The following is an 18,289-nucleotide window of genomic DNA, read 5'->3' on the forward strand; positions in this document are numbered from 1 at the left end:
TCTCTTTCTGTGACTACACAAGCAACAGCGACTAGAATTGTTGCGCTTTTTTTATTATATATGTTTTTTACATTGTAATATATATTTCTTTTTGTTTGAAAAAGAAGAATTAGTTTTTTACATAAATTTGTCTTTTCTATTGCGGCGGTTCTTTGATCATTCTTAGGCTCTATACATATACATATATATACACATACACCTTTCGGAGGCCACATAAGATAATTTTATTAATAGTTATTGTCATAATTGTTGCACGACCCGAGAGTTACAGTCACGTTATTATGTCACGTAACGGTGTAATCAATTATTGCGTGGTTCCCGGGCAGTGTTTCGCGTCGCTGAGCAACATCTCGCGGAATATCAATGGGTCCATTGTGAGTATTTAAAAGAATTCGCTCCCTCTATGTTGTTAGCAAATCCGTGAAAATTTCAACTTTCAAGTTTTCCGCTCGATTGAGTACAGGTGCATCCTACGAATCAACCGGCAATCTGTCATATAAATACGACCGGCTCTTTTCTCTTCTAAAGTTACTGTAAATTTCACCTAGGAGGTGTGTGTAAAACTGAGCAAGGCGAGCGCGCGCGCGCCATATGCGAAGCGCCATTTGGCAAAAGGTCAACAACAATGTCACCAATCGAGAGGAGCATGTTTCCTTCGTCGTTGTATCTCGAGGCAAAAGAAGCGGGGCGCTGTAGAAAGGGTGTGCTACTCTCAAAAGACGAGCACCTGCCTGCCTCGAGGTGAAGCTCCTACATCGACATCTCTGTGCGCATAAAAGGGATTTATCCGTTTCTTCGTATCGGCGGTTAGCCACAGCCACAGCGTAACGCGACGGTGTAAAGTAAGCGTCTCTTGCGCGGCTCGCGCTCGTTTTGCGATCGCGCGGGAAAGAAACTGATCCACTCTCTCGCCCAAGGCGCTCGAGAAATCTGACAAAAGTGTTGCACACACGAATAAATCTTTACTTTAGGTATTGTATAAGATACACACGATCGGTTCTCAGAACGCAATTTGACATTCGGCACAGCTTGTTTAGAAAAAAAATATCTTCTTCGATCAAAGGATCCGTTCTTTTCTTTTTGTTTTTTTTGTTTTTTATCTAGAGCATCTTACATATGTCTCCGCAAGCGGTGTTATAATTTCGTCGGAGTTTTCTAAGCGAGTTTTCTACGAAAGAACGAAGATAATGCCGATATACTAGAGACAATTACAGATAAACAAAGTAACAAAGGTTGCGTCTAATATTAGAGACATTATCTTTTCTTGGAAAATGTTGCGTTAAATTACCCAGTGGTAATAAGTAAACTTTAAATTACGAAAAATTTACAAAATCTAAAATAAGAATATTGTCGTTGAAGTATACCAAGTATATGTAATCGGCAAATTTACAGATTAAAAATACTGTAAACCACAAAAATATTACTTATTCATCCAATCGTTATTTTATTCGATCACACTTGCGCTCTTTCGCTTTCGCATTCCAGAAGATCATCCGATTTTACATCTAGAAAATTGCATCTCCGCGAGCGGATTCAATAAGAGGCGTTTATCTAATTCGAAGTAGGAATAAAAACAGCACTCGCGCGTGGCGTTGAAAGATTTTCTTTCTGTCTTTCTCGTGACTGAGAGCGCGAAAGAACGTCGAGAGAATAGATACGTCAGCTGAGAGGAGAAAACCCGCTTGCAGGATTGGAGTATCCTTCGCTCCGAGCACTCAAAAGGGGATTATCCGATCTCGAGTCTCTATCGATGGTTCGCTACATAGTGTAACGCGACGATCAAAGTTCGCTATGCGTCGTCATCCCGACCTATATAAGACCTCTTTCGTGCGATCGTCAAACCAGGAGAATACGTACACGAGGGGATATAGAGTTGTCTGTACACGCCGCACAAAATTAACCAGCTGAGGGCTGAATCTTGTTATTATTAGTTATCGCATTAATACGCGCGACGATAATAACGATCCGTCACACGAAGCGTCATGTACACATCACGTTTTGCTGCACATCGCAGCACCGGTTATATGCAAGATTTCACATGAAGAATCGCATTTTTATAATTCTTCTAGGATTGATTTGTTTAACAAGAAAGATTCCGATATTCGTACTAATCCGAAATATTCTTCTGAATTTTATGAGAAAATTATTTGATTAAATTTGATGTGCAAAAAGTTTACGTGAACATAAGTTTTGGTAAAAAAGTTTTCGCAAAACTTTTCACTTATATATTTCTCGTTTCTATTCGCGAGAGAAAATTACATGATCAACTTTTCTCTCTCCGAAGAGCTCACTTCAGAAAATCATTCCGTCTTCAAACATTTTTTTTCTTCAGCCGAGTAAAACGATTTTTATAGACTATCGATCCGCGAAAGAAAGTCAATATTATTCTAAACGATCGTAACTTAAATCAGTGTACAGATTTATATTTCGTTAAGTTGTGAACAAACCCAGGTATTTACAAGAAAGAAAAATTCAAAGAAAACGTAACGAATAATTTATAAAAACAATTTCATCAAGTTACCGCACACAACAAATTATCGTATTTCAAATTTATAACCAAAGTTCGATGGAATTCTACTTTTGCGTTTAGAATTCAAAAAGTTTTATTCCAAGATTTTCGTACGCTGTGTATTATCGCCAGTAGCGACGCAGACGAAGCATTATTTGCTATAGCTAATATTTTCAATCTAGCGAGCCATTAGTAGAGCGGAAAACTGTAGAAAACGTTTTTTTTTTGTGCAAACGTTTGTAAGAATTGATCCTTACAGCGAGAATTTCTCTTCTCTAGTGCGTTTTGGGAAGTAAGTTGTCGCGGCGGACAAATGGAACGCGTTGCAACAATTGTGCGAGAAACTTGCAAATTACATGCTTCGTAGATATCGCGCAAAAGGATGGAGGGAAGATAAACTTCCCAAGACATGTCGTAAAGCCTATGAGAAGATAATTTTTTTCTCACAGATCATAAGATTTCGAAATCGGACCCGCTTGATTGCACCGCCGTGATGTTTCACGCGGCGGCTGACACGAGTTATCATACCGGTTTCAATAAATTAATAAGTTATTTCGTGCAGGTTTAATTAAAACAATCCGATAAGTAATTTTAATTTGTTGCAATTAAAAAATACAGTGCTACAATTTTATTAAAACAAAATAAACAAAAAAGTAGCGTTTTATTTACTATATTTTCATATGATTATATTACATTTAACGTTTAAAGTGTTTGACGTTATATTACAAGAAAATAACTTCTTGGCTTCAAGCCTTTTCTGTTGGTTATTCGCACTAATAAATTGTAGCTGTTATAAAATATTATTATTATTATGAGATTAATATTATTAAAATGCTGGCAATACTAAATAAGACGAATCAGCTTCAAAAATCAACAAAGCACCGCAGACTGGCAAGTGTCTCGTTGCGTACCGAGGCACAAAAAAATATCGATGACGACCTCAACGTTGCTTAACGTGTTTTTCAAAAAGTACATCTGCCTTTGCGCCTTCTGCTCTCGCATTTTCTTTTATTGACCGGAAGTGTCAACGCAGTGTGTTTAATGTCAAGGACAGCTGTTCCGCTGTCTGCACCATTTTGAGGAGGCACGATCTCGATTTTTTTTCTTAAACATGTTCGTAAAAGCGGATGAAGTACGTTACAGTCGTAATCAGTTCACAGGAAGTCATAATCTATTCTCAAGCACTTGAAAAAGTTTAGAGCAAACGGTGTTACAAAAACAAAAATTTTAATACATCATGTACACACACACACATATATACATACTTCGTATATATATACTAACTTATAAATTTTATAAATATTATCTTATTTTATAGAATGATATTTGCTTGCGTATATATAAATGTTCATTCTTAGTTTTATAAAAAAAAAAGATAAATATTAACGCAAAGATTTCGTAGATGTAAGTAATGAGTTAAATCGCATTCTAGTTATAAATAATTAAATTTTCGTTGATTATCGGAGTATAGAATTATGTTTTATTAAGCGTAAGATATCAATAGCTATGTATGAGGATTTATTTACCATAATAATCATTTTTCAATGCGCGTCGATATGATACCTATCAATTTACTCGCGTGTAAATCTCTTTTCTCTTCTCACTGACATTTCAACAAAGCTTGTAACATTTGGGAAATTAGTGAACGCTAATAATTAGCGCTCCCCTTTGTACGGATGCTTCATAAAGCGTCTTTTGTGCGAGTCTAACTCTATAGAGATCATACACGATCTATTGTCCTTTGCAACGTTGCATCCTTTGATCCAATCCTTGCGGATGGATAATATTCGCCAACATCGCTAATAAATCGACAATAAGTGTTATATTGATTGTTGATAATTGACAACAAAAACGTTTAGTTAGATATATTGAAATTAAAAATTAATCAAAGTTTATTGATAGTTTTTAAAATTATGTTTTCAAATATTGCATTGAGATAGAGAGTTTTTACATATTCATTTTACATATTCAGAATGAACAAAAAGAAAATGCCAAGGCATCTAAAAATTAACTTTTGAATTAATCTCAGTCAAAATTTACTTTTGTTTGTTTGATAACTTCTATTCGCGTCTCATGATAAATAGATGATTCTCTGATTTTTATTTTCTACAATTGTATACGTATATACATGCGTGTGCGTATGGTTTATGCGCATTCTTCGTTAAATTACTGTTCAAATAATAGATATTATTTGCTGTTTGCCTGCAATGAATGTTACGGAGGCGTATTTTTATATATAAAACGACATCTTCGTAAGAACTGATATATTCCTGATATTGATTTTTTCCCTTTGAGAAAAAGTTATGCCGGTAATATTCCGTAATGATTGCATATCATTTACGTGTCCCGCTCTATTGGAATTCATCTAAATAGTCGATAAGTGACGTTTTTGCAATTGTATGTCAAAGCAAAACGAATTCACCGATCCATCTATTTTTATTCGTTAGTTTGAAATTGCTTCGGCAAAATTGAAAGCTTCGATGCTTTTTGCGTCGGACGACATGAGATTTATCCGATTTCCAAACGATGGTCGTTCGTCGCACTGTCTATTACGACAACATCGAAATAGTTGCTTTTACGCGTTGCTTTTAGTCGACAGACGATCTCGCGTGTAGTAAAAGTATCATAACTTTCTAAAAAGTTTTATTTAAAAAACAATTACAATCTCTTACACGAAAACAAAGAAATGATCATTAAATAACTGAGAAATATGTTTAACGTATGCACAAGTCAATATGCATAATTTTCTCGAGTAAAAATTATATTCGATACAATAATGAGATATCGTGACAAATTCAGATATCGACGATATGTCAAAAACTAAGCTCTAAACGTTTATTAGTAACAATTGATTTATATTTTTTTGTAATAACATTAAAATAATATGTACTGAAATCACAACGGTTTCTACTTCTGATTATCAGTAACTTGATATCCTTATCGATTATGTATTTGTTGCATAATTTTATGATACTGCTCGCGTTTAAATAACAGCGTGCGCGACGACAAAGCACGCGGAGCAAACAGTGCCGATTCATCACGAATAAAGCATCGCAGATGGGATCACGTGCTCTGGGTTCGCGCATTATAAATCTTACTCTGCGAACTCAGTTCCCTCGAAGTTCGCGACATTGTAGAAATTAAGGGGTAATAACAATTACCGTCCATGCGGTCGGCTAGGCTGACAAACGATGACCCACAAAGTGATATTTCGCGACGCTGCCGGATGGTCCCTAAAAGTCGTCCTATAGACTGCGTGTGAGAGCAAGGAAGAAACAGAAGAGAAGAAGGAAAGAGAGGGAGAGAGAGAAGAGACATTGTCTCGGTGGGGCCCTGGCACAAGTCAGCGGGTGGGCGCGAAAACATAGGGCGTATAGGGCTACCGCTCTCTTTTGTGCTTAGTTAAATGAAAAGTCATCTCGAATGTATTACTTTCGAGTTTTGCTACCAGCCAGTGTAAATATTTGGGGTGCCCCGTGTATATGCGCGGGATATGCGACGCGATGCACCGCCACGCAGATACACGCGATGCCTCTTCCCATTGTTGCATCTCGATAATTTATGATCTCCGCATACGCCCTCGCTATTACTTCGGTGCACGTATCTGCCGGTCTTCGTCTCGAACCTCCTCGTTCGGGTTTTTTGTCCCTCATATAACTCCAAACGCACCCGCCTTCCATAGAGTCGTTCTCCCTATATCTGCTCCTGGACGACTCTGCAGCGGGATAATTGCGGCGTTCAGAAATCGGGTTTTTCGCACTTTTTGCGCCAACCCCAACGTTTTGCAGCAAAGTTGTGCGACCGCGTAGCTGATTGTGTCGATTGTTCGGCCACGATCCTGAAATCCCTTTTGTGAACTTTCGTAGAGAACTGTTGGTGATCGCGCGCTATCACTCCACATATCTTGGTGTATATCATCGTTATGTTTGTTACTGCTGCAAATAGAAACTTAATGAGAGATAAGTAATAATATTGAATGTGGCATCACACTCGTGTTACGCACTTAACGCGCTTTTTCGGTTCTTTAACGACTTTGTTTTGTGAGAATAAAAGAAAGATAGAGTCTGTCATCGTTTACAAAATCCTTTTTATAGGAAACGTTTTTCAAATGGTTTTAGTGATATACGCGCGAAGAGAGATCGGTATACAACTTGTTGTTTTATATTCACATCGTGCAATATCATGTAACATGTGTGTGTTTTCAGCTATGCTCTTTGCACAAATGTGGTAGCATATTTTGTTTTTAAAACATTCTCGGGTTTCTTTTGACCGTACGCAGGTTTTGATTTTCAGCATTTCAACTAATATCACTCTGTTGCATTATGTTACACATTAATTTTCTGTTACTTATGTTTTTTATACTGTTTAAATTATGTTCAAATATGTTAAATAATTATTCGGAAACAATGTTTCATCATGTCAAATATATAATATTGTTTTTAATCTTGTTAGTTTTCCAACAATTCTGTAAATTTAAAATTATCTTGTGTAAAATATGTGAAATAAATTAATTTATTGATTCTGTGCAATTATATTGCGTCACACTAAACCTAATCTAACCACCGTCGACAAACGATAGGACAGTGTTATTTTCGGAAATGTTAGTCGGCGAGTTTGGTCCACAGAATTCTCATACGTTGTATAAAGATGCACGCCTTAAAATTAAGTCCGAGACGATATAGAAACAGCACATAACAAACAATGAATCGTTTGTTCGTAATGCTCGTATCTGACCATACCTAAATAAACAATAGCTATAAGGTTTTCAAAATCAAAAAATTCTTGTCATATAGCAGGCGCGCACGCGTATATGTGTGTGTACATGCATCGAAATATGTTGAAGTTGCGATCCGCGGTAAATATTTAGTTGGAAAAGTAAATCTCGACAGCGCGACAAAAGCTCTTCAAACAATCATTTGATGTACCCCGAAGTGTGTAATTCCGAAATATACATTACTTACGCTACTCTCTTGACAGTCATCTTCCAATTGTTATTCCCTTACTCCATCGTTGTATGATTATCATATTTTTGAAGTCGCTGTTTAGTTATTTATACGCTGATATTCTTCGAGCTTACTTGAACGTTTCTTCGAGCCTTACTTGAGCCTTTCGATTTTCAAAAATACGATATAAAAACAACTCAATTATTTTGCTCGTACTACGAGAAAAAAGACAAAATAAATGTCACATCTCAATCATATTTTCTGATATTATTACCAATAGTGTTGTCTATATTGTTTGTGTTGCTTAGCGATGTTTAGAAATAATGAGACGATAAGTTTGTGTCATTGTTTGTTTTGCAATACGTCGGAACTTTTTTATACATAGATAAATGATAAAAAAATAAAACGTTTGTTTTACTTGCGCATTATAAATATTTTTGTTTAGACTAATACGTGTAGTTGTATGAAGATTATTTATATCATTTAGCTAGATATATATTTCTAGAAATCAGTTGCCCAAAAACCAATTTAACGTAAAATTTTGTATTAAAAAAGAATGTGTGTGTGTGTGTGTTATCGTAAGTATATTATTTTTCTTATAGAAAAATAATATAATAGAATATTTTACTACACTCTTTTTCGAGAGAAACTTTATCTCGTCGCGCTAACAAAACGTTTATTCTCTTTAGTTTCTGATAGTCGACTGACACAGTTGCGACTCGTATTTCTCGCTTATTCCTGTACACTCTGTAAGCATAGTATTTTTCTTTCCAAAGTCGCAACGACAAAAGTAAACTTTCTTTCAGTTTTCCTTTCCGAAGATCATAAGCTTATAACAATAAAAAATGACGCGACGATATAGACTCTTATATATAGACTCCTCATATATATTATATATATAGAATATAGATTTTATATTTGTAGCTGTTATATATGTCGTGTAGTGCGCGGCACTTTTGTTCCTTGAACTTGGTTTATGCAGGTAAAGTTGCAGTGAAAGGATAGATATAAAGAAAAAAAGAGGAAAGGAAAGGAGGAGAGAGAGAGTCTCACCACGTACGTTGTTGTTGCAGCTGTTAGATGGAATTTTAGCGAGAAACAAAGTTCTCCGGAAAGTAAAGCGCCTTCGGGTCACATTCGTAAGGCGCCTTGGGCGTGATTTCACCTACCTACCTACTACTATCTACCTATGAACTTACTTATTTCTAGAATTTATCCTATATTTGCTAAACTAGCGTGACGTTACGTCAACTTTAAAATTAACAAACTACACATTATTATATGTAATTAACTACACACTATTATGTATTTTACTGACATCTTTGTAACTCATCTTTCGAGTTCAGAAGTAAAGAAATGAAGCTAACCATTAATGAAAAAAGAGTATACGATGTATACCTACCTATCTACCTACCTATCTGAGTAATTAGCACACGCGTATTAATGTCGTGACATAGTAAATGGCTTACAATGCTTACATCTATATGAAGCGTAGCTAGACATAGGAAGTGAACGATAAAGAATAATCATTGCACATTCTCTCTTCTCTCTCTTTCTCTCTCTTTTTTTTGCTTGTTATGACTTGGTTTGCGGCTGCTGCGATTTAGGTGTAATCAATGCACACCGTTGACTTCGCCGAATAAGACGAGACAGGTACGAACTGGATGCATAAACAAGGGCAAAGAAGAAAACAAGCTCCGAGGGCAGCTGTGGCGATTCTTCCGCCGAACACAAAAGTTCTAGAAATGACTCTTGTACATATTTGTTAGTCATTTGTTCGCCGATGGTTCTCCTATATATTCTTTCTCAAACGAGGAATTTCTCAAATATTATTTCAGAAAGGCTTTTTTCTTTTCCCTAAGGGGCGCGTTTCATTTCAGCTGTGTCATAAAAAGTGTCAGCTTCCCCTCTCTTGTTCTTTTGAGTCTCTCGAATAAAGACCTTTTTCGAGATCGAGAGAACTCGTTGTTGACTTCCACTAAGGTTTCTCTCCGCGAGTTAATAATTAGAATTACAAACGTTGAAAATTCGGAACATGTGAAAGTTACAGAAGTGTTGAGGCTTCTCTTTCTCTTTCTTTTCCTCTCCAAAAAATTTTATTATAGACGATCGTAATACGGATGATCATACATACGTGGCATATCAGCAACGACAGCCGCCGCGTTCTGCTCCTTAAATGAGAACGTGCCATCGACGTGTAAAAAAATTCAGACGTAGGTACAGCGAGCGCAACGCCGAAAGGGCCGGCCTTAAGTTACTCTGCTCGAAAGGGTCGTCGCTTAAGTGAAATTTAAGATGTCTTCAAGCTGCGCTTTTTATTTGGGCAGATGGCTCCGATCGCTGCAGGAATTTATGACAACCGGCAGTCGCGCCTACTAATTTCGCTTGGCGTTCGTTCGCAACGTATATACGTACAGTACATACGTTGTACATAAGCGCATCACGACGATTGCCACATGACGTTGTCGTGAGCTTACAACCGTATGTTGTCTCGTGCCACGTTATTCATTTTCGCAACTTGCAATTGTTTTATTTCGATCATTGGAAAATACTGTGATATTACTTCTTCTTCGTTTAACGTATTTTCTCGAGCCCTCAAATTTGTTTCTGACCACACTCGATATGTCCAATGGAAGAGATCGATCTAAACGTAATCTACAGACTCGGATATTAGACCATTGTCTTGTTATTTCGCCAATACAGTCCCGCGAGATACATATATTCTCTCCAGCAGATATCTTCATATGGAATAACTTTCGAGTTTGTATAGTAGCGGCTCTACTTCCTGCGCACCCTATTGATCCCTCTTTATCCGGGAGCTTCTAGTCACGACGTCGCCAAGAGGCACAGCCTCGCAGTCAAGGGGGTGATGTTTAATTCAAGTTCAAGCATAATGCCTTTCTCAAGAACCTTCTCTCTCTCTCTCTCTCTCTCTCTCTCTCTCTCTCTCTCTCTCTCTCTCTCTCTCTCTCTTATATACATATACACACTTATATGCTTTCCATATAAATTNTATTGATCCCTCTTTATCCGGGAGCTTCTAGTCACGACGTCGCCAAGAGGCACAGCCTCGCAGTCAAGGGGGTGATGTTTAATTCAAGTTCAAGCCCTCTCCCTCCCTCTCTCTCTCTCTCTCTCTCTCTCTCTCTCTCTCTCTCTCTCTCTCTCTCTCTCTCTCTCTCTCTCTCTCTTCCACACATATACACACTTATATGCTTTCCATATAAATTATTCCTGGTCTCACATTCAAAGCCACCGCCCACCTCGCCGTCACTGGGGACTGTGCGCCGAAACAAACTCGCGAAAAAAATCCGCGCACCGCTTACACCATGTCTACCATCTTGTAAAAAAGAAACTCATGTCTCTTTGGAATCCCTATAAGCAATGAAAAATTGAGGAAGTAGTTTTTCTACGTATTTTACTCGCCGCAAATTTGGAGTCTTTCTGCAGATAACAGACAAGACGGTTGGGACATTTGGTTTTCATTTTTTGGTGAATCGTTTGGATTTCGCATTACTGCACAAAGTAATAAACACACACATGTAAATTTTTCACATAAAGATAAAAAAATATTTTTAACAAAAACACAAATTTCATATTTTTTGTAAATGTTTCTGATGCTTTGTAATGAAAGACAACACGTCGAAGTTGTCGCAGTTGTCGCAGCATTTGTCTATCTGAATATTGGCGGTTTTTCCGGTTGTTGTGGTGGATGCGCGATTGTCATTCTCATCCTGGGAACTCGCTTACAAACCACTAACGGCTACACAAGTGCTCGTTTGCTGGCTATTGCAACGCCCCAACGGAGTTAGTTTCTTCAACTGTTGTTAACGCTTCAGCTACGAGCCTCGGGTAACTTTATCCGGTAATGCGGTAACGTGCCCGGTCAGTTAACGGAAATTCGAGCATGTCCGCGAAGTCGTGTTCTAAGCTACGAGCTTACGTTTCTTCTGCTCGCTCGACCCTCGTCGTTTTCACTTTTTATTTTTTTCTTGCCTCCTCGAAGAGCGCTATTTCGCGCCGGACATAAGGAAACGCAATGAGGCTTTCCTTCGAATCTTCCGCGGAGAGATCGCTCCTTTTTACTCGGAGGCCGATCAATCTCTCGAAAATACAGACAGTTATCCTGACCCATTCTTTCAAGCGCACGAAATCCTCTCTCGGGCGTCGGCCGACTGGACATTAGTCGCGAGGCATGTCGTATCGCGTCCCGAGATAAGATGTCCGATTTAAGTTCGCGAGAAAGAAAGCGCGCGAGGCGGATTAAAGGTCAGGACAGCGGGTGACGGCGTTGGTAGAGGACAAGAGAGAAGACGAGGAAAGAGAAAAAACGGCGATGGAAGCCGGTCGAGCACAGAATCTTTCGAGACTGTCGACCGATTTAATTGGCTTTCTCGTAGAGGACCAGCCTCGTGGTAAGCAACGAGTCTTGATTCTTCTCGGAGACAAGTCCAATAAATCCTGCGGGTTCCACCGCGCTTCGCCACGCTCCGCGCGTCCATCTTCCACTCCCCCTCATTCGCGGTTAAGCGATGGTGACAAACTAAACCGAGAAGGCCCTTCCACCACAGACTCTTCCTACTCCTTCATCTTTTTATCTGATCGTGCGGCGGAGGATACACAAGAAACACAAACCAGCACACAGGGAGGGCGAAGAGACGAGGTGTAGTAGATTTTACGTAGCGATACCGGCAAGGTTAGAGAAAGAAAGAGGAAATGAAAGTCGAGGAAACAGGCTTGGGGTGCGACACGACGTTCCTCGATTTTGAGGTGTGTAGAAGAATCTCGAGTGAAAAAGGATATGAGACAAGCGTAAAGGACACGACGAAGAAGAGTCCTGGTAGCAACGATGTCCTCACATTAAGAACTCGTTCTCTTATCGACGATGATTTATGGAAGCATTAAATTTTTAGATCCTCGTCGAAAGGGAATCACCGAAATAAATATGGCCACTGCCGCTACATATTACCGATCTCTTGGACACGGCTCACGCAAAGGGAGACAGATAGTTTCCGATCCGCTCGCGCGACTTCCAGCTCGGCTCCAGATGTCGAGGAGCGATTTTTGACGTCTACTTGAGTTTCCACGACTCGACCGTTTTTCTGTCATCATCTTAACACCGAAGAGGCACTTAACGATTTATCGCGACCTCTTGTTTCTCGTTTATGGGAGTGATTAAATGGCCAGACTTACGAGGAAATGCATACACACAAATAGAACAATTCTCTACACCGCCATTTAAATCTTGCGTAGGTCATTGTGTCGTAATTTCATATGGCTCTAAAAGATGTATTATGTGGATCGTTTTACGAGCATACTCTGTGAGAAATGTATGTCAAAAATGTTAAAAAAGATATAAGAAGACTCTTTAAAATTCTTCTCTTAAAATTAGATTTATATTGAGTTCTTAAACGATGAATGAGAGTCACTGGATCGTTCAATCGCGTCAAGTAAAATGTATTCATTCATCGAGTTAACACACGCTCAATTTGTCCGAGATTTGTCAAATGTCGTGAAAAAAGCCTATCTTAATTAATTGTTGTCATATCTCTCTTTTGTTCGAATATTTCGTCGTTTTTAAAGGAAATGTAAAATTATCATTCCGTTTTGACTTTTTGCGAGATGTCATTGTCTTGTACTTTTGCTATACTTACTCTAGATCGTTAAATCTTTTTTATTAACATATTTCTTTTTTCTCACCATTAAAAACTTTTAAAGTTGTTCTGTGATTATTAAATGTAAATATTACAATATTATTATTTATTCAAATATTGTTTTTTACAAATAAGTTTTATATTTTTTTATAAATAAGTTTTGTATATTTTGTTATATCTTTTTCGGGATTCTTGACTAAACTTGAAAAACTTATTTTACGTTGTATTATTTTTCTCGGTAAATTTATTAATTGTTTTATAAACATTCACAAAATAATAGCTACACAAATTTCATTATGTTATAACTATGTTTGCAATTTTCTCGTGGGCGTAAGCGTCGAATTAACGCGTTTATATTGAATCTCATCTCCTTTGTACAACCAACTTTTTTCACAAAATATATATACATGTATACGTACATATACATATACATATGTATATATTTAATAAGAGCCCGTATATAGTCGTCGCGGGAAAGCCGCGCACAGAATCAATTTCATTTTTCAATTTCATCCGACCGTAGAAGGAAAAGCCATCTCGAGATAGGAAACGTACCATTTTTGCGTCTTACGTATATGCGCGCGAGTAGAAGAATCAGGAGCTTTGCTCTCTATGATTACGGCGCTAGTTTTGAGCCGGACAAACAACGCCAATCCGACTTGAACTAACCCAAATAACTTCATCGTGCTCAATAATACTAGCCTGATATTTTTACCGTTTTGGCATCGCCGCAATCTTCCAACCGAGATCTACCGACAGCAGGCACGAAAGATGTACACGTCGTCGAAAATGAGATTTTCATTTGTAACATTGTTGTTTTCTTTCTGATGTGAAAAGACAGAAAGAGAAAGAGTAAAGGAGGGAAGGACGACAGACAAGATCGTGTTTTAATAACACGGACCAAGCAGTGAGTTTCCATGTTCGCATAATTGTTTCTTCAATTATGTACAGAGTTAACGATGCCCGAGTAGTCGCAGCATGTGCCACTTTTTTTTAGAGCGTAAATTTGATTTTTAATTAATCCGGGCAATTCGCGACGGCGCATAAGACGATGCGAGGGAAAAAAGAAATCTCGTTGCCGGAAGATCATAAATTCATTACTAGAAACTCTCTACAAAGAATAGAGCGAATAGAACGATACATTTTGTTTCTCATGATTATGAACGAGCGCATTTTGTCTCGCTGATAGACGAGTTTTTGCGTTTGACGAATTAGTGAAAAAAGATAGATAAGATTATTATTAGAGTATAATAAACCAGCTAATTGCGGCATTGCGATATGCGCATAACACATAAGCAAAAATGAGACGATATTGTCGTGAAGATACGTTCGACTTTTCGGTGAATGAAAAAAGAAAATCTCGTAAAATAGCAAGTATATTTGTCATAAAAATTTACGATCCCGAACAAGGCGCAAGCGAGTCTTATCTTTTCTTTCACACCCTAAATGACCGACACAAGTCTGTTTCTCTTCTCTGTTCTTCTCTCTGTGTGTCGGAGGACTTCAGACAATTTTTGTTGGCGGTTCTTCTCGCGTTCCTCCTTCGCTGCGTCCTTCGTCGATCTTTTGCACCGCCGGTTCCTCGCCACACATCTTGCGTCGTCGTTTCGTGTTTCCCCTCTTTTACCGTTGCTCTATCGTCGTCGTCTCATTTTTTCGCTGCTCTTTCGAGGACGCGCTGAATCCGCCTCGGTTATAGAAAGAAAAGCAAGATTCTCCTTAATTTTGCCGCCAGGAATGCCGAGAACATGCGACCAGGAGGGACTAGTAATACTTATTAGGCATGACCAAAATATATACCTTTTATGTTTGTTCGACTACGTCATGTTCACAGGAAAACCTTGCGCGTGATTGTCTGCTATCTTTCAAAGACTTGATTCATTTTTCATATACAAGCTATACTTTTCGAAATAAGTAAAGGATTGTAGATTTATAAAGAATCGTAGATTTGTCGAGCTTAAACTTTACAAATAATTGTAAGATTCTTAAAGATTTGTATTTTTATTATTTAATGTTAAGCGTCGAGTTTACTTGATCTGTTGGCCATACATGTGCTCAACCTTTGTTGCTGTCGGTAAACTTGTTTAACTACAGTTATGATTGCTTCGCCAGAAGTGAACACGGTTTACTCTCTTACATTACTACACAAGACGCTCTCAAGCTCTCCCTTCTTGTCTACTACTAGACAAAATGCATCACGCCAAAGGAATGCACAAAAATAGTTGTTACTCTCTCACTCATTCTCATAGCTTGTGTGCGTCGACAAATCGGTCGCGACGCGCGCAAGAGAAGAAGCTCGCTTCGAAAATTTAAAAGCCGTCTAAAAATATAGGTACATATATTTGTAGTTCTTCCGAATATGTATTTTCAGGATTGAGCTTCATTTTGTGTCCGTTGTTCTCTTTTTGTACACGGGAAACAAAGTCGTAATCTGAGTTAAATAATCTGTCGATGTAAAGTGTGTCGGAACATTTTTCAGAATGTGCAGCTATTAAGAAAGAAATTACAATGAAAACAATATCGGAAAATTGCCAAGAAATAACTAGCAACTGCAATGATAACGGTGAGAGAGTTGGTTCTATTTTAAGAAACGACGATATATAGTATGTGTGTGTTGTGTGTGTGTGTGTGTTGTGTGATCTCTGATTTCTCGCCGTGCAGTGATTTTCAAGAGACGTACGCACATGCGTCACTTTCCTTGCAGCTTTTTAATTAGCTTTTTTCTCAAAGCTAACGCGAGCGCGCTCGTTGATATAGCTGGAGCAGGATATCGTTCGACGAAAGCAGAACGGCATGCCGATTCTCAACGTCGAAGATTATTTTTGAGATTTTCTCTCTTTCTCTCTCTCTCTCTCCCTTTACTCTGCGCACGATGTACACGGCCGTTATTTATTCTACCGCTAAAAGTAGTCACCACCCGCTCGCTTGCTTGTCGGCGCAAAGCACGTTCGTTATATCCTGAGCTCTCTCTCTCTCTAAGTTCAAGGTAATCGGACGCGGGCGTATTTACACTCGGAAAAATTTATTGGTTCACACTTTTTGGAAGATAGAAGAGAAGCTTCTCTCTTCACAAACCGTCGATTCCCAAAAACGCGGCGCTATCTTAATACAAAACGGAGAGTCTTTGATGTTTAAATATATATTGGGACTGATACAACTGTGCGTTTACACGTGAATAGCACGCATGTTGAAAAGCGGAACGTAGATATACTCTTTACTCTGACTGTTTGGAAAAATATTATTTACTCTTGTATCATTTTGCAATTTATACGCTGCATCGGCAATTTCTTTATATCAAATGATGCTGAATTAAATTAAAGTGAAAGATTTAATTAAAAGATCAAAAGCACATTTATGATATCAATACTAATTGGATTCTAACTCAACGATCTTTTTTACTCTTCTATTAACATATATTGTAAACACTTTTTTCTTTCGTGAAAAGCGAGAGAGCAGAGTTAAAATTAAATCGTATCAACAATTTTTTGCTTGCTCACGCATTTGTTTGTAAAATATTTTATTTATGAATTATTTGTGTGTCCATCCACGAGTGTCTGTGTTCTCTCAACACTATGTCAAAAAGCACTGATGGATAGTGATTATCGCGGGAAAACCTTGATTGTTTTTCTTGAAAAATTCCGATTCGGTTGAATAAATCTCAGAAAAAGATGCGACAAAAGGCGCGAGTTACTTGTGAGTAGGTAACCAAAGACAGAGAAGGATAGACAAGAAAGTAGCAGGATATAAGAAATTCAATTGCTCCGTATAATATCGCCAGAGAGCAGAGAAGCAATCAGAAAAAGCTCGAGGCAATGGCTAAACGATCTGTGCAACGAGTTTATCCATTTGAGACAAGGCTCTTCTCACTTCGCTCCGTTAACTTTCTTGTGCTCTTGTTTCCCGTAATATTCGCTGTCTTTTCCTCCGTGCCTTCGTCACCGCGTTTTTGCATTATTACACTCCGCCATATCTCTTATTCTCTCTCTCTCTCTCTCTCTCTCTTTCTCTCTGCGTTCTCACCGCGCGCGAGATCCCTTGCCGTATGTAAATAAATTATTACATGGGCTTCGGCACGAATTTCCATCGTGATACCGCGACAAAGTCTATTTACGTTGCGAGTGTCGTTTTGAGGTCGATTAGTGCAGTAATAGCATTCGATAAGGTATACTTGAACGCGATAATAACTTAATATAAACATATATGTAACTGCCAGTTTAACGTTTTGTCTAGAGTATTGAAATTGAGATCATACGAAAACGAGAATCATCGTTTTTCTACGTCGATAGAATCGTACATGTTCGGCGAAATTTGGCTAAAAAAGTCAACTAATTTACAAACTCAGTTAACAGTTTTCAGTTATTGTATTAACTTGATCGAGAATGCTCATATCTCCATTCCATCGGCCGGAGTGTTAACGAAGTCTATCTCAATGAATGTTTAATGCAAATTTAAGGTCGTCGTGTTTCCCAATGCTCTCCCGAGAAGTCGTCAGCGTCTGCCGGTTGTTGTCACGTTTTCGTGGCCGCGATATAAATTCGACTGCGTCGTTGTCCCGCGCTGGTCATAGTCACGCAAACAGTAGTGTAAAAGACGACGTCACCTACGAGAATAAATTTACATTTAGCATGGTAAAATTATGCGGCCACAAAAAACACCGACCGATCGTCGCTTACCATCTTTCGTGAGTCTTTGTTGTAATCGGCTGGTTGTAAAATCCTAGCGTGTGTTTATTTTCCAAAGAAAGGAAAAAGAACTCGAAGAAAGACGTTGGTTTCAGTCAACTTAAAATATTTGCATTTTGTTTCCGTTTGCCAAAACACAAGGAATGCATCTCCAAAACGAGTGACTCTTCTCGCGATTTGATGAAACATCGCTGCATGTGCGAGATATCGAATTCCGTAACTGCCGGTCTCGACCTACGGCCGTTGCGCTTTGCGCGGACAAGAGAATTATTACACAGTTTGCGAACGCGAACGAATGAACAAGCGAGCAAGCGAAGTGAGACCGGACGCACATGTGAGCATGAGCGACAACATAAATTATAGATATAGATCGCAATATAGATCAAAGCAAACGGGGGTAAGCGACTGTTGAGCGATCAGAATTAATCATTTATCGCACTTAATCGCTTGCGAATTCAACGCGCGTAGCATGCATATCTGGACTAAATTATACATCAGACT

The sequence above is a fragment of the Pseudomyrmex gracilis genome, unplaced genomic scaffold, assembly GCF_002006095.1.
Source record: "Pseudomyrmex gracilis isolate BER0280 unplaced genomic scaffold, ASM200609v1 scaffold_77, whole genome shotgun sequence".
Taxonomy (NCBI): domain Eukaryota; kingdom Metazoa; phylum Arthropoda; class Insecta; order Hymenoptera; family Formicidae; genus Pseudomyrmex; species Pseudomyrmex gracilis.